Here is a 21,102-nt window from a genome sequence, read left to right as displayed (position 1 = left end):
GTGTTCTACCACCCACACTTTCTTACTCCATTTTTTGACTGTTTGTCCAAGAACTATGGCATTTTATTGGAGAGCTGTGATGGGAGGGACTACTTCTTCACTAGGATGCCTATTACAGTAGCCAGGGAATAGACTGTTTCTCTAATTCTTTTAGTGCTTAATCTCTTGGCCAGGTAGAGTTTTCAGTAAGTGAATTTTGAAATATAGCAAGAGGTTTGGGGAGTGGACTATGGTGGAGGCTGCTTGCCTTTGCTGTCTGTCTGTCTTAGGCACTTATGTGGTCTCCATTTCTTTATGCTCACAGTAAGCAGCTGAGGTAAGAAAGTACTTTGACAGATGAGGAACTGAGGGACAGAGAGAATAAATGACTTGTCTAAGGTCACGTAGGAAGTCTGGCTGAGTAGGGAACTGCACACAGCTGTTGTAAGACCACTTCCTCTCTGACATGGGGACATTTCTTATTTATACCTGGAAAAAGTGCTCTGAGGATAGTTCTTGCATTTCCTATGTCCAACCTGAAGACTTGGACCTATGACTCATACCACATGACACCACATGTTGCAACTAAACCAAAATGAAACCACAAAAATTCAGTTCTAAAAATAAACACTTATCTAGAAGCAGCAAAAAGTGCCTTTGAGTTTCAATGAAAGCTTTGCATGGCCCAAAAGGCCAAGTGTGTTTTTATTTCAAATATTAGACCTGAAAATAGTGTTAACCTTTTTTAGCCCAGGCAGTTAGATTATGTTCATGGCCTTGAAGGTTGTTTGTGTTAGGGGAAATTGATGATGGAGTCTCATGTATTTCTTTGGGGTAACCCTATTTATTTACAACAAATCTTCACAAGGCTTATTTATTTGAACACCTTTGGAATCAAACAGGAGGCAGTTTTTTTGCTCATAATTCCAAGCCTGTTTTCAGTCAGCACTCTGCCCAAAAAAGCTCTCTTGGCTTTCCCTGAGGGCAGTGCTATGCTTCTCTTGTCCAATGGTTCTCACTGGAGTTCTGGTTGCTTCTGACTCACAGATACACAGAACTCCACCAAGTAATGTGTAATCCCCTATATTTGCATTCAGACTCCCAGGGAAAAACTCTTGGACCTCATAGCTCAATTCCTATTCCAGACTTGTCATGCTTGTCTATGATTTGGGTATTGGCTTCTATTGTTTCAACTATTACTAAACAAATGGGCATTTAACTGCTGTCTCATTCAGCCTGAATGGAAGGTAGCGATCATGCCCACCAGTACTGCTCATTGATTAAAGACACTCCATGAAAGCCATCCAACCTCCAGCATAATGCACATACTTCCTCTTACCCCACCTGTTTCAGCTCCATGCATCATCTCCATGGAATCAAAAATGGTGACTCCCTGTATCACCCAACCCAAACAGAAAGAAAAAGAAATAAATTACAAATTACAGTTGATACAAGCTGAACTATTTACATGTTTTTCTGTCAGATTTTCATGTCCCATCCAAATCTCCTTGAAGTTTTTCTCTCCATGCCCCATTTCCTTTCAGCTACCTGGGAGAGGCTCTTTCAATAAGCCCCTAAGCAGTACCAATTGTTTTTGTGGAGTTTCCTAGGTGGCATACTCTGCCAATTTTTGTTCTAATGGGGGATTCATCTCTGTCACAACTTTTCCAGCCTCGGTTTCTACAACGACATTCCCAGTTTCTGGGGGAAGCTCCTGAAAATCCTGTCCCCTTGTTACCTCCTCAGCTGGACCTTATGGATAATTGGGATTGGTCCTGGGCCCCAAACATATTCTGTATACCACTTAATTTATTCAAGTCAGTACTGTATAAAATCATTCTAGTGGAATAATATTAAGACAAAAAGGAAGAGGAGGATATGAAATCAGCGTATGGGACTGGATGCAACTGAAAAGATTTCAGAGGTGGAGATGCTACAGAAGACAAACAGAGGATAGGATGCCAAAGAAAATAATGCAAATGCAACCAAGGTCAGTAAGATCTAGAGGTCAGCCAACCATCAACTAGATGGCAGGACATTGTGCACAGGGACATGACTAGGCTTGGCTTAATGGAAGATTGCAAAGATCCTTTGGGATGAGAAGAAGTGGTATGATCTAAGTTCCCTTCCAAGATTTATCCATTTCAGGGATCCTACCTTCCTTCTGGTTTGAGGATCAGTAATGCCTTCCTGATGCATTTCCACACTGGTCCGTAAACCATCACCTTTCTTTGCTGTTGGTCACTGGTGAGGTGGCTGTTTAATGGGCAAAGTATCAAACTTGTGCTGGACCAGTGCAGTATAACCTATATCTTTGTTGGATCCGGACTTTCTTGACCAAAAAGTCTCTGTTGTGCTGCTCCTTGTTGATGTAACTGTGACAGGTTCGATAACAGAGACCCCCTAGGGATTGTCACCTGATGTGCTGAGACTACATCTGAGCCTGTTTTCTCTGCCAGTTTGGGCCTCCAGAACCCTGCCTTCTTGAGCCAGACATGCCAGTCTGCTCCAACACTGACCCAGGGTCTGAACCACATGCCCCAAAGCTGCAGACTTAACTGAAAACAGCTTAAGAAGTGTTCCTGTCTCCAGCACCCAGACACCCAACTCCCAATGGGATCCAAAACCCAAATAAATCCATTTTACTCTGTATAAAGCGTATATAGGATAAACGCATAAATTGTCTGCCCTCTATAACACTGATAGAGAGAGATGCACAGCTGATCGCCCCCCCAGTATTAATTAATTACTCTGGGTTAATTAATAAGCAAAAGTGATTTTATTAAGTATAAAAAGTAGGATTTAAGTGGTTCCAAGTAATAACAGATAGAACAAAGTAAGTTACCAAGCAAAATAAAACAAAATATGCAAATCTAAGCCTAATACAGTAAGAAACTGATTACAAATGAAATCTCACCCCCAGAGATGTTCCAATAAGCTTCTTTCACAGACTGGACTCCTTCCTAGTCTGGGTCCAGCAATCACTAACACCCTGGTAGTCACTGTCCTTTGTTCTAGTTTCTTTCAGGTATCTCTTTGGGGTGGAGAGGTCATCTCTTGAGCAAGCTGAAGACAAAATGGAGGGGTTTCCAGGGCCTTTTATATTCTTTTTCTTGCGGACGGAAACCCCTTTGTTCTCCTATGCAAAATCATAGCAACAAGATGGAGTTTGTAGCCACACATGGGCAAGTCACATGTCCATGAATGATTCAGCTCTTTGGAGGCCGATACCATTGTTTACATGTTAGTTTGAATGTTCCCAGGAAAGCTCAGATGTGGATTTGCATCTCCCAAAGTCTATTGTCAGTTAAGAGTTTCTTGATTGGGCACTTACTGAGAATAGTCCTTTCTCAAGAAGCTGACCAAATGCTTCACTGAGGCTACTTAGAATCAGACACATTGAAATACAAGTACATAGCCAATATTCATAACTTCAAATACAAAAATGATACTCATATACAGATGGCATAATCATAACCAGCAAACTACAACCTTTCCATAGACATCCCACTTGACCTCCTCTGTACAAGACCTGGTGCAACCATAGGACCCTGCTTGCAACAGTGATCTATAAGGTCACAGTTCATGTCAATAATGTCATAGTAACCACAATAGAAACTGGGATCTCTCCTTTTCCCCTTTCTCCTTTATAAAAAAATTTCTATACCAGTGCTTACTAGTTCCACTGGTTCACATTTTGCACCTGTGATTCTCTTTTGTTAATATTTGCTGTATGTCAGAAACATTCAGCAAATAAACAGGAATCTGTTCCAGTTTCAGACTCACAAGAACTAGCAACTGAGATTCTCCTGAGATCCTGGGTCTCAAAGCAGGTCTCAGGTCCCACTCCCCATCTTTCTTTTGATGGAAAGCTTTGATAGGATGTAGCAGAATTATGGTTCTGTCCCTGGAGGTAGTACAGCTTGTTCACTACAGATTGATTGCTTACAATTTTTTTTCATTTCCTAGAAACTTTGCCTCTTCATTTGATGCCTCCCTGTTCTTTGAACTGGGTCAGGGGCTTTCACTAGACAATACAGATTGATCTGTCCTGGCCCTCTTATGGCTCATATAACGGTAATTAACTCTGTCTAAGTCTCACTTGGTCAAGTTTGCATATGGTGAAAATGTAGGTGTGCTTCCATCTTGTGGTTTTAACTCAGTTGTTTTATTTAATTTTTCTCTGGGCTCATCACTCCACAAACACCACTCTCCTATGTCACACACCTAGAGAATTGTTACATTAAAATGGGATCTAGCATATTTTAAAATTGCTTCCATAGAAGTGAAGTGGGCATATTTTTAAAGTGGCAGATCTAAACCATATTGTATTTCTCATGCCTTAGTATTTCAGTTTGCTTGGGTTTGTTGGGAAAGGGAGTGCCTCTTATACCTAAATCCTGCTGTCTTTCCATGTATAAGCTCCCATCAACCCCTAACTAGAGCCTCTGCTATAGTATACGTCAAATCCTGTGATGTATCTTATCCTTTATGTTGCATTAGATTTGAATCCTGAGGAACAAATTCTTCTCTCGCACTGCTGTAAATCTGGGGTAACTCCATTGACTGTAATATAGTTACTTTGTAGCTATGTCAGTGTATCTGAGAACATATTTTGAGTCCCTATGTATGAATGGATCAGATAGATCTATGTTTATACAGTACTTTCCATAAGATAGGGTATTTTACTGGTGCAAAATGCCGGGCAGTGAAGTTCAGTGTTTTCTTCGCACTAATCATGGCTTTGATTAGACATGGTATGATGGAGACTGTCTTGCAGGCAGGCATTAGCATTAGCACAGTCCTTTTGTGAACATGCAGTCAGGTCAATAAGTACATGATTATAAATTAGCTTGGTGGACTAGTGTGGCCATGAGCTGGGTCGAGTGTTCCTATTTCACATAATTGTTTGCTGCACCTGAATTAATTTGAGTGTTTAAATTCTGCATATTAATTCTTTGCTGCAGGAGGTAAAGCTTTAAGCTAATCCCTTTAATACTTTTCAGTATAAACACCTTAATCAAGCAACAGCTTTATAATTAGTTCTACTTCCAGACTGGATATAATTTCCTGCTTTTATTGTTCATAACTTATTCCAACTTTTAATCACAATGATTAGACTTCAGAATGTCAGCATCAATGGACTCTCATAGAAACCAGGATAGTTAAAAAAAGAGAGGTTTGTAAAATTCAGGTTTTATAGAGCATAGTTTCTACCTCACAATTTTTTTACAGCATCACTAAGATTCTCTCTTCCTTGTGGATTTTAGTCACAAGATTAAGATGAGTTATTGAAAGTAGTAGCTGAACATCTGTATTAAAAAGAGAGTGTAATTGATATAGAATTATACATATCAGTTCTGTTGGGTGTGAAAAATACAGACATGATTTGATTTTATAACAGCAAAGAGCACTCCAACAAATATCCTTGTACAGTAAACCTCATGGTATGTAAATAATGGTTTAGCTACTAAAGATGTGCTGATCCATTCTCCTTTTTATCTATTTTCCCACTGAGCATTTGGAAGAACAAATTATCTCTGGCAATAAGAGCATTCGGATGGTCAGGTTACATGGTTAGGGAGGCAGCATTTTAAATTAAGAGTCTTAAATTGACATTCAAATTAAATATATTCAGACAGTTATTTGTGTTAATTACATGCAGACCAATTGATTATTAAAAACATACTTGTTGAGCTTTAGCAGAGCTGTAACACTGAGGAACCTTTTACAGTGTTAAATATTAATGAATATGCTTTAAATAATCAATTGGACAACATTTAACATATAATAACTGTCTTAATAAATCTAAGTTAAATGCATATTTGAGATGCTGAATTTAGAGTTGTTGCCATTTGGAATTAGACCTATGCAAACAAGAGTATAAAATCAGGTTAAAATTCTCTGTGGATTCCAGTTGAAAAGATTATAACTGTACTCCAAGTAAGATAGTTTATACCTTAGGTTGGCTTCTTGACTTAAGGGAAACCGCTTTTCTACTAAATCACAATGGCAAAAACCACACTGCTTAGTGAATATGGCCAGTTTCTGTTGAATAGTATGTTAGTGACTCTGAGAGTGCTTAAAAATAATTATTTAGGGTTTTTTTTAAAATACCCATTGAATAATTATTAGAACACTCATATTGCTGATGGGAAAAAAATGAATTAATATTAAAAATATATAAACATTTATTTGTAAAACGTCCCAACATGTATTTGTATGTAAGCTCCAATCCGGCAATTTATTCCACTTGGGCAGACCCTCTTTGAAGTCAATGACATTGTGTGGGCACAGAAGTCTGCCAGTAGAGAGCCTCGTTGACTTCAGTTGGGGGTTCACCCACAAGGAGTTAGTCATAGGATGGGGCCCTTTGTTAGAATTTAGTGCTGCTTCAGACTCCTTTTGGAAATGCATACATTTTTTAGTTGATGACAAATGCATTTTTTGTGTTTAAAAATATTAGTCTTAGGTTGTAGTATAGCAATTTAACTCTTAGTTGGTTCATTTCATGACTGATGTGACCTTTCTGAGTACGGGATAGAAGGGTGCAGAAGGCCCTTAACTCAGAAGAATCACAGGGGTTGTTCCACTTCATGCTATCAAAAGTTGCTGAAGATGCACACTGTCAGGAATCAGGGCCTGCAGCACAGTCTTTGGGCAACGTAACGAGTGCAGCTGGCTTGTAATACACTCCCTGATTGACAGGAGATGTCAGCAGACCAGCTCTTAAGGCCATTGGCAGTTTGGTGGCTGCTCAAAGCATTTGCCTACAGCTCTGATAGCTTCTATACCTGCTTGTTCCCAGCCTTGACTCACTCCAGGAAACCTGGCTCTGACCTTTGGCTCTGATTTCTGACTTTGGCTCTGATCTTTGGCTCTAGCATTTAGTCTCTGACTCTGGTTCTGACCCTCGGCTGTGATTCCTGACTTCTGATTCTGCTTTTGACCTTTGGCTCTGGCATCTGGCTTCTGACTCCAAGTCTGGCCCTAGGCTCCTATTCCTGGCTACCAAGTCCTGCTCCAGTCACTCGGAATGATTGTCCATGTCCCAGTCATTCACACACACAAGAGGACTGCACACCCATGTCCGGCAGAGCTAGGCTCCATGGTGACTTTGGGGAAGAAAATGAAGATGTGTATGTCTGGAGGTAAAAATACAGGCTGAGTTAAACTAGGGGAGAGTGCCACAGTGACAGTGGGGGGGACAGACACAGCCACTGTTCCACCCTTATTGCCCTTCCCCATGCTTGGTGGTTGGGTGTGGATTCCATTCTCCAGACCCAGGTAGTTTCCTTGTACAAAATCCATTTATTCGGGGTTTGGAGAGGGGAGGTGAATTTTACCCATAATGAACAGGAGTTTATTTATAGTATGATAAACATTCTCAAATGGAATGAGAACTTCACCTGCCATGGAACTATAGCTTATATGAAAGAAAACAAAGCTGACTATTGCATATGGAAAACACTCAGGATTGGAGACCAGTTTTCCTGTTGTGCAAACCTGAATTCTCATTGTTCTTATTAAAACCCCCTACAATGGGGGTTTGAAAGATTGGATTGGCAGCCGATCCTGATTAATGCATTCATGATTAAATTTAAACTATATTGCAATGAAAGGCATGAGAATTAAAATAACAGTGACATAGGGAATACTTGATTAGAAGAACATTTATTTTCAGTTTACAAACTTTATTCTTTACACAGTATCTTTATTTATTTATTTTTGCCTGTGGATCTAATATTTTAGTATTGATACTTAGCTACTTTTTTCTTCTATTTTGTCCTTTACTTGCCACGTATTAGTGAATGAAAAATGAGGTTAAAAGGGGAACGTTTCCTAAAATTCTACTTTTACCTTGTTTGATTTTCTCATTGGTATGGTATTATCTAATCAAAAAGACTTCCACCGGCAGCCTTTTGGGAAGTGTTCTTTGTTAAAGGAAATCTTTTATTTCATTCTGCCAAAGAAATGAACCAATTTGATATGATCCTTTTATCTCAGAGAAAGGGCACAACTTCTTTATTTTCAAGGTTGTGCATTTTTTTTCCACTGTAAAACATACTATGCTATTGAAACCATAATTATATGTTCTTGTCAGTCAATCTTAACCTACTACAGTATGGTTATGGCATTTTATCTAAAAAGAGAATGATTAAAGGCTTTGAATGAAATGAAAGGTACACATAGTAAAGAAAGTATAATGCATGTTGTTAGATTTCTGGAGAGGAAGAGACAGAGATTACCAATATTTGATTTTTCACAGGCATTAAATAATTATTTAAGGATAGCTGTAATAATGTTAAGGGGAGTGACTCTTCCATTTCCTTTTTGTTGTCCTTGTAACTTCTGCATAAATGAAATCATTCAAGTATTTACATAATGTATATACATTAAATCAAATTTGGAAATAATACTTAAAATAAGATTAACATTAATGAAAAGGGAAAAAAACACACTGAACCCCGTGTTAATATGAGAGACTGTGGTTTCACAATGAGGAAAGCTTCAGAATTTGAAAATCAAAACCAAAAATGCTTTACTAATTAGCATGTTCCCCATGAGAAAATAAAGTGCCAGAATGTTTTCCATGTATCAATAAAACTACAATCCTGTGTTCCTCTCGTTACAGTGTGTATGGTAACACCCATTGTTTCATGTTCTCTGTGTATATAAATCTCCCCACTGTATTTTCCACTGAATGCATCCGATGAAGTGAGCTGTAGCTCACGAAAGCTTATGCTCAAACAAATTGGTTAGTCTCTGAGGTGCCACTAGTCCTCCTTTTCCTTTTGCGAATACAGACTAACACGGCTGCTACTCTGAAACCTGCCAGAGAGCAAGGAGATTTTCTCTTCTACTGTGTTCTCAGTGCTGCCGCTACTGGCACTCAGTCAATGTGGAGCCAACTGGGGAAGAAAAAGTCGATAGCAGGTAGCCTCAAGGCCTTGCTGATGGGGAGGTTAAGATGGGGATTAAAAGCAGAGTAATGGGATTAATTGGTAGAATAGTTACTGGGATACTTCCAGAGTCCCACTGCCCCGACCCCCCAACAATCAAAGGTACTTATATGAGCTCTATCACCATAGTATCTGAACTCCTCAGTCTGTAATGTATTTGTACTCCCCACACTCTTGTGAGGTAGGGGAGTGCCGTTATATAGATGGGAAACTGAGACTTAATGATGCAAAGTGACTTGCCTACAGTCAGACAAAAGGCCTGTGGCAGAGCAGGGACTTGAATCTAGGTTTCTCAAGTTATAGGATAACGACTCAGGCTAGAGAAAGAATGGTCCAGCGGTTATTACAGGCTCTCCCTTCATTCCCCCGAACAGTTCCCCAGGCTGCTTCAGAGTCCATCCAATGTCCTGGACCACACAGGCTTCTCCAGGCTGCCTATCATCCTTGCTCGTTGCTCCTCAATCCAAACCGCTACACGTTCTGAGAGCACAAAAGGTGAAAATAGATGGCACACTCTGAGGGGACCAAAGGGAGAATAGGACTAACTTGTTTAACAAGTTCTTCCTGTTCTCACTGTAAGACTGTACTCTCTGGCAATTTCCTTCTCTGCATGGGGCCTATAGTTTTTGAAGTCTTCCAACAACAAAACTTGCTCAAGTTGTAAGCTAGGAGTCAGGAAAACGTAAGCGCCTCCTTTATATAAATTTACCAAACCCTCAAGTATGTGTTATTGTGATCTTGTGTACAATGTTAGTGTGGAGGCACAAGCTCTACAGTGAATACATTTTCTTTTCACTGATGTGCATATCTAATATGTCAATAGTGGAAATATTCCATCCTTTATCCTTGTCACTTCCCTCACCTTTCTGACTTGAACTTCCATGTAATTGTGACCCAATGCCAACTAGCAGAGGGGAGTACATCATACTGTAACTCACATCAGGCCTGACACACTCATTACCACTAACACATTGTCCTATATTTATCGAAAAGGTGTCATGTAAGGTATCATATGTAAGCTGGTGACACACTAGTCCTAAAAATCATTGTATGATGTATGTACAGGTCATGTACAAAAAGTTATAGGGCATACGTTTATAAAATGTGTTTGGGAGGCAGTGCATTAACCCAGCCTGCTCTAGACAAAAGAATGTGTATTTACCTGTCTGACTGCCTTGATTATAGGCAGAGAACAATGTTAAGTACATTTGCATATAAGAAAAACAAAGGCATCAAGCTAACAAGCAGCAGAGAAGCCCTCACATCTCCCCTGCTCCAACCCCCTGCCCCAGCCCTGATCCCCCTCCTGCCCTCTGAACTCATCAGTCCCAGCCTAGAGCACCCTCCTACATCCCAAACCCCTCATCCCCAGCCCCAACCCAGAACCTGCACCCCCAGCCAGAGCCCTCACCCCCCTGCACCCTAACTCCCTGCACCAGCCCAGAGCCCCCTCCTGCATTCTGAATCCCTTAGCCCCAGCCAGAACCCTCCTGCACCCCAAACCCCTCATCCCTGGCCCTACCCCAGAGCTCACACCCCGAGCTGGAGCCCTCTCCCTCTCCCCCTCCCACACCCCAACCCCTTAAGCCAGCCTGCTGAAAATGAGCAAGTGAGTGAGGGTGAGGAGAGCAAGCGACCAAGGGAGGAGGGATGGAGTGAGGAGGGATGGGGCCTCGGAGGAGTGGTGGGGCAGGGGGCGGGCAAGGGTGTTTGATTTTGTGCGAGTAGAAAGTTGGCAACCCTAGTTCACTGATTGTCCGCCTCACCAGCAAACTCCTTCAAGCACTCGCAGACTTGCAGGTAACAAACTGAGCTGAGACACAGTCTAATCTCCAGTAAAACTCTCACTTGCTGAGACAGTGTGGTAACACAGTGGTTTACAGTTCTGGGTATCTTGAGCCGAACATCACAGTAATGGAAAGGGATTTCTTTTTATGCAGGATTAGAGGATGATGAGGAATTATAGATAAATGTGTTTCATGTGAAATAGGCACCTTCTGTTTTTTCCTTGTTAAAAGCAGAGAATAGGTATGCATTGTATGCATAAGAATGGAAACTTGAACATTTGACTGCAAATCACACAAAATGTATGATCTAATAGGTAAAATTGGAAAATGATTATGATTGGAGATCTGTTCTTGAGCTCAAATTGTGGGAGAGTTGGTGAGCCCTTTTACATTGACACTAGTTGCGTTCTGTTATTTTCTTTGTTGGGCCTGTCCTGTAGTAGGTGACTTCTGGGCACTCTTCTGGCTCTGTCAATCTGTTTCTTCACTTCAGCAGGTGGGTATTGTAGTTGTAAGAATGCTTGATAGAGATCTTGTAGGTGTTTGTCTCTGTCTGAGGGGTTGAAGCAAATGCGGTTGTATCATAGAGCTTGGCTGTAGACAATGGATCGTGTGGTGTGGTCTGGGTGAAAGCTGGAGGCATGTAGGTAGGCATAGCGGTCAGTAGGTTTCCGGTATAGGGTGGTGTTTATGTGACCGTCACTTATTAGTACCATAGTGTCCAGGAAGTGGATCTCTTGTGTGGACTGGTCCAGGCTGACGATGATGGTGGGATGGAAATTGTTGAAATCATGGTGGAATTCCTCAAGGGCTTCTTTTCCATGGGTCCAAACGATGAAGATGTCATCAATATAGCACAAGTAGAGTAGGGGCATTAGGGGAGGAGAGCTGAGGAAGCGTTGTTCTAAGTCAGCTGTAAAAATGTAATACTGTGGGGCCATGTGGGTACCCCATAGCAGTGCTGCTGATTTGAAGGTATACATTGTCCCCAAATGTGAAATAGTTATGGATGAGGACAAAGTCACAAAGTTCAGCCACCAGGTTTGCCGTGACATTATCGGGGATAGTGTTCCTGACGGCTTGTTGTCCATCTTTGTGTGGAATGTTGGTGTAGAGGGCTTCTACATCCATAGTGGCCAGGATGGTGTTTTCAGGAAGATCACCGATGGATTGTAGTTTCCTCAGGAAGTCAGTGGTGTCTCGAAGATAGCTGGGAGTGCTGGTAGCGTAGGGCCTGAGGAGGGAGTCTACATAGCCAGACAATCCTGTTGTCAGGGTGCCAATGCCTGAGATGATGGGGCGCCCAGGATTTCCAGGTTTATGGATCTTGGGTAGCAGATAGAATACCCCAGGTCGGGGTTCCAGGGGTGTGTCTGTGCGGATTTGTTCTTGTGCTTTTTCAGGGAGTTTCTTGAGCAAATGCTGTAGTTTCTTTTGGTAACCCTCAGTGGGATCAGAGGGTAATGGCTTGCAGAAAGTGGTGTTGGAGAGCTGCCGAGCAGCCTCTTGTTCATATTCCGACCTACTCCTGGAAATGTGCTGGAAATGGCCCACCTTGATTATCCCTTCAAAAGGTTTTCTCTCCCCCCACCCCACTCTCCTGCTGGTAATAGCTCATCTTAAGTGATCACTCTCCTTACAATGTGTATGATAAACACCCATTTTTTCATGGTCTGTGTGTATATAAATCTCCTCACTGTATTTTCCGCTTTATGCATCCGATGAAATGAGCTGTAGCTCACGAAAGCTTATGCTCAAAAATTGGTTAGTCTCTAAGGTGCCACAGTACTCCTTTTCTTTTTGCGAAAACAGACTAACATGGCTGCTACTCTGAAACCTTTAGTACTACCTTTCAAGACAAGCTCTAAAATTTGAGAAAACGATCACATAGGGCCAAATTCTGCTCTATTATTCTCACGCAACTCCATTAAATTCAGGGATGATACTTTTATTTAAAGGAGAGCAGAATTTGGCTCTTTATTGTGAAACCAGCCTCTTAGAATGTCATCCTAAATATGTATATGTTCAGTATTATTCATTTACCCTTCAAGTTTGTTTAAAGCAGTTTGCTAATGTTTGTTGGGTTTAGCTGAACATGCAGTGAACAGTATTGTTTTTCAATTGTTTTTCAATTGTTACATTACATAAAGCCTTGGTTGATCCTTGCATGCAGTGTGGCTTGTCTCTTTTGAGCTCCCAGGCAACAATAACCTCTCATCATGATTACAGAGCCTCCTGCAGAAAGATGGGCCTAATCCCAGCGCTCCATGAACTCAGTAATCTATTTCAATCAGGACTTGATGGATTTGACAGGCCATCTGTAGCCAAGTAAGACAGATTCAAGGCAGATCAAAAACAGAGATGCTTGTGAAATCTTTGGGAAAAGCTTTCTACTGTTATACAGATTACTGTGCAAACAAAAATGCACAGCCTAAGAGAGAATTAGAATACAAACACCAAAAAGCATTGTTCAAGACAAAGAAACGAAAGCAAGAGTAAAGGAAAATGCATTAAAACTTTCAACTGTATTGTGAATAGATATTTATATTACAATGATGAATTCTATACTGTTCTATTCTATGAAGGTTCTGATACAGCATTTATCACTAGTATCTGAGTGCTTCATGACACCTAAACTGGATGCCTGAAGTCTAAAGTATCTTTGTTATAGCCCTCTGAACTATGGCCTTAATCCTACAAAAGATTTTATTTGAGAGGACCCTTGCTCCCATATAGAGTTCTGTTGACTTCATTGGGGCTATGTCTTTGCAGGATCAGGGTCAAAAGTGTTGTCCATTTGTGTAAAATTGAACAGTTACGTTACACAAGGACAATCAAAAATGACAATACTCTCTTGATTCATCTATTGATGTATCAGAAACTATTTTTAAAGCATAAACCCTAATTATTCTATTTTATTTTACAGGTAGCAAAAACAGAAACAAAAACTAAATATTTCTAGCTCCCAGGTATTTTAAAGGGTGTTTTAAATTTTCATCTGGGTGACAAAGCAAAGCAATTAATTTAAGGTGTTCTGTTTGTTTGAAACTGAAATGATCTATGATAGTTGAACATTACTTACCATATTACCAAATCTATTTTTAATATAGCCCCTGGCAACTTACTTTGGTTATGTACGATTTAATTGCTGTTGGAAAGGTTTAGAATTACTCTAAATATTTAAAGTAAAACAAGTTATTAAATGCACTATAGCTGCTTTTAATGCATGGTAAAAGTGCTGTTAGTGAAAATAATGGCGAGATATAAATGTAAAGTGGTTGCTTTTTCTGTACACCCTTTGGATATTCTTTATCTTTCAACAGCTCAGCTGGCTACTGTGACTTAACCAGCAAGATTTAAATAAAAAATTCTTAATCCATCCAGCCTACTTTGCTTTAGGGATAAACTGTACACAGTAGCTGTTAATCTAAAAATTTTATCTAGCATTTCAAAGAATAGGTTCACAAATGATTCTGAAATAAATTAAACACTTGGCACAGAAAGTAAATCTTTCCTATTCTCCTTCATATAATATAAATCTCAAGAAAAATCTCAATTTTCAGGAGAAACACTGCATATTCTCTCTTGCTCTTTCTCTTTCTCTGTGTGTTGTGTGTGTGTGTGTGTGTGTGTGTGTGTGTGTGTGTGTGAGAGAGAGAGAGAGAGAGAGGTAAGTAAGGAAGTGAACCTTTTGTTCCCACTAAACTCACAGGCACATAATGAATGTAATCTGGAGAGTGTTTAGTAAACAGATATATTTTAAACAAACAATGGTAGCAATTTTGAAATGCAGCTTTTATTAGTACCTTATTTCTGAGCATTTCTTCAGAAATCCCTTGCAACGTAACCACATAAAACTATACTCCCATGTTTCCTTTTTAACCTGCATCTTTTTGAGTATGTGCTTTGGTTCTTTTCAGGTTTTTCAATCTAATTGCTACTGTGTACAGCTGAATTCCCCATTGAGCACTAATAGCATGTTAGAAGAGAGTGTGAAAAAGTCAAAGGAAATGGCTGTCTTTAATAAATATAAAAGACATCTTCTCCTTCTCTAATTTTAAATTCAAGGATATCTTCACATGAATAGATTCAAAGCCAGAGAAACACACAACAACAGGTCTGGTTATACGGTTTGTTAAACACAAAATAGAGCTGTACAGCACAAATTCTGCTTCTGTCATGACTGGAAAAGTAATAACATGTTTAGAAGAGAACACATTTTAATGAAGATACATCTGATACAAGGAGGAAAAAGAGGAAAGAAATTCTTCTATCTGACCTGTCATAACAGACTACATGAACATATGCATGCTCATTTTATGCAGACAGTAAGGGGGAAAAGTAGCCAAAATCTGATTAATTTTATAAGTGTACTGCAACTTCTCTGTTAGATCTTGACCATTATGTTCACTTCCCTTCATTCCACTAATTCTCACAAAGATCCCCACGAGCAAGAAAATGGGAATTCTAATTTGCATTTCCTTGGTTAGGCTGAGTCTGGACATAGATACAAGCTGAGCATAATTTAACTTTGTGGAGAATAGGAGAGGCAGAAAGAGTGAATGCTCAGATGTATGTAATACCATAATCATCCTCTATTATTGCTGCAATCTGAGGGAACCATAAAATGTTCAAAATAGGAGTACACTTAACTCCTCTTCACTGGGTGTTTTTGTCTTATGGAAACTCACTGAGGCTTCATGAGGGGAGGTGTGTGGGGCAGTGGGAAGGGGGTAGGTACTGGTAACAAAAGCTTATGCTCAAATAAATTTGTTAGTCCCTAAGGTGCCACAAGTACGCCTTTTCTTTTTGCGAAACAGACTAACATGGCTGCTACTCTGAAAACTGAGCCTTGATAACTTTAAATGTTTATGCCTCGAGTGAAGACATTGCCAACCCTGTTTTGCTCGCTCTCATTCACACACACTTCCTTCCACATCCTCAGGCAGAAAAACTGATCTGAACTTAAATATATTTGGGGAGTTGGACAAATACTCTAAAATGATTGCAAAACTGGCTTGAGAGGACAAAAAAAGGTAGTTATCAGAGGAGTTATTAGTCTTCCAGCCTATTGTGAAGGGGCAGTACAAGGAGGAGGAAAAACAGACTTGTTCAATGTAACTGAGAACAAGGAAAAACATGCAGTTATTCTTTTGTCAGCTGTGGGCAATGCTTTTCTTGGGTGTTAATGCACATTCTTCAGTCAGTGGATATAATAAAAACAAACTGTTTAAAAATAAATTAAGTACAGGGGAGGTTTTTGTTGTACTTCATTGGGTAGGTTTTTTAAACAGTATTTTAAATAATTTTCACACATTTTCAGAACTTTAGGGATTTAATAAAAAAAACGGTTTGAGAGAAGTATCCCTTTTTGACACATTACATGCACCCTGTCTAGTGTGATGAGTACTGAATGGCCTTTTAGCATCTTATTCAGCATTCCCTTGGTGTGTTGCACATGGAATTGAACAAAAAGGCACTTCCTTCCTTTTCTCTTCTGGCACTGAACTGATTTGAGGACTTGGTGTGTAATTTGAGGTCTGGAGGGGAAAAAAGAAGCAAAAGTGATTGAAGACCACCATGTGTGGTTAATAGAAAAGGATGGAAAGATGACAGGAAGAAGAGGAGGAGGATATGGGCTAAGAAAGGGGAGAGGAGAAATCCAGGAAGAATACTGAAAGGTAGGGGGGTTACTCTCTTGGCGTTGTAGGTGGTGGGAAGCAGTACAGGATTTTAGCTTCTCACCAGGTTGAAGGGCAGTGCTCAGAGCTGGTGTGGGTCACCACCAGAGCACAGCAAACAAAAACCCAAAGGTGCCCCTGAGGTCGGAGTCCTGAGGAGATGTGAAGATGGGGAAGAGAGACAGAGCAAGAAGGAAAGGCAGACTGATTTTGAATGGCAAAAACTGCCACTACCCCTGCCTGTCAAGAAGAAAAGCTCAGCTGAAAATTACTCTTTCCTTTTCTTTCCTTTTTGTTGCTCCTCAGAGACTTGAAGCTTCATAGGTGGCTGGTAGGTTCTAATGAACATCTTTTCCTGTGAACCTTGACATTGCCTTAAAAACCCAATTTCAGGTTTTTAAATGATAGTTACACTCACATATTAGGCTGAAAAACCTTTGCCAATTAATAAGGGCTCTGGGAATATTTTCTGAAAAATACAGAAAGGATGTTTGGTTCCAGCTTGTTATCATATTTTAGATATCATACTTGTATTTTCTTGTTTTCTAATATTTGAAATTAGAATTGAAATGATTCCAGAAAACGACATAGTGTTTGCCCCACAAAATTATTACAGCGACACGATAAACAACAAAACTGTGTTGATATATTATGACAGTTAATGACTTGTTGTCAAAAGCATTACACCTTGGGCAATTAACACATGGGTTACTTTACCTGTTAAAACTGGTTTCTTGGAAATTGTTGCTTATTGGATGAGAAAATGTCTTCTGTGTAACTTTTTTTATTGAGTGTCTATAAAATGCACAATATCCATATAAAGGGACACAGACTAGAGGTGCGTGTCCACACTGCTAAATGATCACAAGGAGCACACAAGCAAAGCCTTAATTTTGCGGAGAAGGTACTGCTGGAGGTAATAATAAGTCTCCACTTTCCAAAATGAGCAGTGAGATTGCATTAAAGGAGCAGTTCCACTCGTTCAGGTCAGTGGAATCTTTTTATATATATTTAATGAAGACTACTTTATACTATTTTAACTGTGATCTGTTTGCTACTTTTAAACTGTCAGAAGGTGAGGGGAAGGTTCATAAAGAGTCCATGAGAGTCTGCGCAATCTCATGCATGAAGAACTGCATAAACAAATTCTAGTTAGAAAGATAGATGCTGGTGATTACTTTTAATCTGATGGGAAGCATATTAAAGCAAATTCTGCTAAAAAAATAGTACGCCCCCATTTAGGAGTATAAAAGAACCAAGTACAGGTTTCAATAAGCAGTTTGTTTTGAAAACCTCTTTTTATTTGGCACTGGGTTACAAGCATCTTTTGGATCAGTCTAGGGGTCATGATCCCAAGAGGAGTTACAAACAGGTGTTGAAGTTGCGACTATCCTGCCCTTCCTACGTGGCTAAACTGGAGGGGTCAGAGGTAGATCCCAGCTTGGTGGAAGGGGGATCCATCCTATGGAACCCTGATATAGAAAAGGGGTCCCAGTATGGAAAAAGCTAGGAGCCACTGTCTTAAACTTTGGCTTAAACCACAGTTTGTGGCGGAATAAGACAATGAATTAGCAGGTTTTAAAATTAAATATACCCTTGTACAAAAATAATTGACTGTCATTAAATGGGGGAATAGGGTATGCAGTCTCCAAATAAATAAGATATAAATGATTTACACTTGAAATTGTGTTAAGAAGATACGTGATTATAAAAGCATAAATAAAAGGAGACTGGGCTCTGTTTCCACTGTAGTTGAAACTGTAGAAACAACTATGTTGAAACGTTGCTAAAAGAATACTATTGCAGTTTCTCCAATCAGCATGAACAGGGATCTATAAGCCTAATTCTGCTTTTGGAGATGCATGGACAACGGCCTTTGGCTTCAAGAGATATCCACACATATCTGAAGGTACAATCTGACCTCATGTTAAAACTTTGTTGTAAACCCATGCTTCAGAGTATCTAATAAATATAGTTTGACCAGCACAGGTTTTTTTGTTAGTTTTCACACACACAACACACACACACACACACACACACACACACACACACACACACACACACACACACACACACACACACACTACGCATGACAAGGAAACAATGATAGAAGCCTGCCAACAGCGTGTTTAAACTATGGTTTCTAGAATGGTATTTAAACTTTCTGCTAGCATTTTCAACAGTAGCGTGTAAAAGACCTTAATTAGCTTCATTCAAATTTCCTTTTTGTTTTACAAGAACTTCTAAAATCAGCTCATGAAGCAGTTGCATTTTTTCTCTTAAATATGTTTTTTTCTTTGAATAAAAAGCTAATTTTCTATACAAACTTTAATGGAAGATTTATTAATGTAATAATGTCAGAATGACTTCTGAGATCTAGTTAACCCATGAAATGTTCTTGGCAAGCTGCAATATTCATTAACTATAGTCATTAAACCTCTAGTAAATAATCCTTTTTATATATTTAAAAAAAAGTTTAGGCATGCTGATAGTCTGGGCAGGACTCATGCTCTATTTGTCTGACAGAGACTGAGATGTACAATTAAAAGTGCCACTAAGTGGCAATAACATCTTTATGAAGATGGTTTTGTAAGTAATTCAGGCCAAAGATCCGCACTTAAACAGCTTCCCATTCACTTTACGTGGCATCCTTTACATACATTATTTGGCTATGAAACAGAATCACAGTGAGAGTCAAATTCTATGTTTTTGCGAACTCACATACAGAAGTGTTTCTTTGGCAGATGCTTGCGCTGCCTAAGGTTGTTCAATTTATTTTGTATGCTGTCCTTACATTTCTTGGAGGGGGATCTGACAGTGAGCAGGTTTAGTTTATCTCCACATATTGCAATGTGGGCCAAATGCAGTCTTAAAAAAATCCAAACAAACAAAAACACATCCACAACTTACGATCTGGTTTGAGCTCTGTTGTAAAATCAATGCCGACTATGGGTCTGTTGCTCTTAACTCAATCTCTAATGAACTGTAGGTGTGACTTGAATAATAAGAGGCACTACAGAACATGCTGTCATGTGTTCACAACCAAATTGCATCACATTCCTCTAATACACCAACAGTTTCACAAAGGCAAGCACAAACACAGCAGTGTACATCTGAGACTTCTATACATATTATTGTTAACTGGTTGTAATTGATTTAGAATAATTTTGACCTTACTAGATGACTCAGCATAATGTGATTTTTGCAGTTGTGCATGAATGAACTCATGTATGATCTATTACTGCTTAATTTTCCTTTTGTCAGACTACAAAATCAAGAGAAACCACATTATTTCTGAAGACCTTACAGCAGAAGGTACTGTTGAATAACCATGTCTAGATAAAATCATAATTAACTACCTTAACCAACATGTCAAACATGTTACATGATTGTATTCATGGGATTATACTGATAAGCAAATAAAAATGTGATAATTTTCTTTGAAGCATGTTAGTTCACATGCTTTCTCTTTCCCTCTTACATGTTTGGTCTGTATGCTATATATTATGGAGATGTCAGCAGCAGCTCCATAAGTGCAAATCTCAACATAACTTTAAGTAGAAATGAAAGCCCTGTTTAATACTTCAGTAATTTAATCCAGTTTTCAGATTTGGCATAGCGATGTTTCAAAGCATAGTTGGTGTGTGTTTGTGTGAATACAGATGTACTAGTGTTGGTATGCATGTTTTTCTGAATTAAAAAAAAAACCTATATTTTGCTTTTCTTGCTCATTGTGTCAGTTGTGTGCCTTGTTTATTTAGGCAGAGCTAATTATCAGTGGTGTTCTATGCCCTGAATTTAACTTGAAAGAAATTATTGTTCATTTTTAAAATGATTTCATTTGAGACATTTTTAAATGCAACTATTTGTATAAAGTATGAAAAAGACAGGAGAAAAAATATAATCCAAATCTTTCACTACCCTGTACAAAAAATTGAATAAGTATATGTATTAAAAGTGACAGAGATAGATGAGATTGGTTTAGTTTTTTTGCTTGACAGCATTTTCCCACAACATATGTTCAGTGCTATCAGGGTTATTACAGAGAACACTGACTAATCAGGTAGACCGATTCACAAACATTGACTGGAACACATGGTGACCTCTCAGTGTTAAAAAGGACCATTATGGTCATTTGTAAACATGGTCAGATAATGTGAGTATTTATCATTTTGATTTTCAGCCACAGTCTTAAAACTAGTTTTTGTCTGTTTCGGTGATTTGGTAAGGAAGAAGCTTGTCACTTGGTCTTGTTTGATGCTGCATAAGAGAAATGAAGAAAAATTCTGATATCCTTTTCTTAGTGGGCCTAATATTGATTGAATCTATAGGAGCTTTACCTTTAAAAACAGTTTGTGAGCATAGTTTTGAAAACAGGGAAACATTAATTATGATTAATGTTAGCCTCTTTCTGCTACTTTAAACCTTAATACCAAACCTTTTATTACATCTACTATTACAAATACTACATCTGTGTAAAAAGGTTAAGTAAATCTGATTATAGGGAGAAGCAGTTCAAGTTCTACATGACTGATGTAGCCAATGGTAAGTGGTTTGCTGACCTAATTTTACAGCCGCTCACAGAATAAATTTGTAAACAAATTTGTCTGTATCTACAGCAATCACATGCAGTAGCCAATACGAAGTCTTTTATTGCAAGAGATTTCTGTGATACTTGCTCTAGCTGTTAGA

The sequence above is a fragment of the Lepidochelys kempii genome, chromosome 5 (genome assembly GCF_965140285.1).
Source record: "Lepidochelys kempii isolate rLepKem1 chromosome 5, rLepKem1.hap1, whole genome shotgun sequence".
Taxonomy (NCBI): domain Eukaryota; kingdom Metazoa; phylum Chordata; order Testudines; family Cheloniidae; genus Lepidochelys; species Lepidochelys kempii.
This window is presented reverse-complemented; position numbering follows the sequence as displayed.